Consider the following 358-nt stretch of genomic DNA (forward strand, 5'->3'; position numbering starts at 1 on the left):
GTTTTGGGGGGTGGGGGGGGGCAAAGAAACATTCTTCATTGTAATGCCTGGGACGTGCTGTTGATGGCACGGTCTCACCATTTTCCAGCACCCACATTAAACCACAGTAGGACATTCAACAGAGACATTCTTTTAAGTATGCTTAACACGCACGCACACACATACACACACACACACACACACACACACACACACACAGGTCCAAAATGTTGGAAGGTAATTCATAGACCGAATAAAGAGTATGGTTGCATGTGGTACACAGACAGGCAGTTGTTGTGTGAGTGTGTTGCCTTGTGCTGCTGACTAGGAGACACTTTGTCTGAGGCCCTGTCCTGTTTCCAGAGCTGGAAAAGAACCC

At 47.8% G+C, this 358-nt stretch overlaps 1 protein-coding gene across 6 annotated transcripts in view; it reads right to left on the minus strand.

Annotated features, from left to right (window-relative positions):
- slc20a2 (solute carrier family 20 member 2) overlaps positions 1-358 on the minus strand; it is a 47,835-nt gene that overhangs the window by 8,761 nt on the left and 38,716 nt on the right. The window lies entirely within an intron of this gene.

The sequence above is a fragment of the Seriola lalandi genome, unplaced genomic scaffold (assembly GCF_002814215.2).
Source record: "Seriola lalandi dorsalis isolate HSWRI2012SDOR001 ecotype SW California unplaced genomic scaffold, Sedor1 jcf7180002054294, whole genome shotgun sequence".
In the NCBI taxonomy this organism is placed as follows: Eukaryota; Metazoa; Chordata; class Actinopteri; order Carangiformes; family Carangidae; genus Seriola; species Seriola lalandi.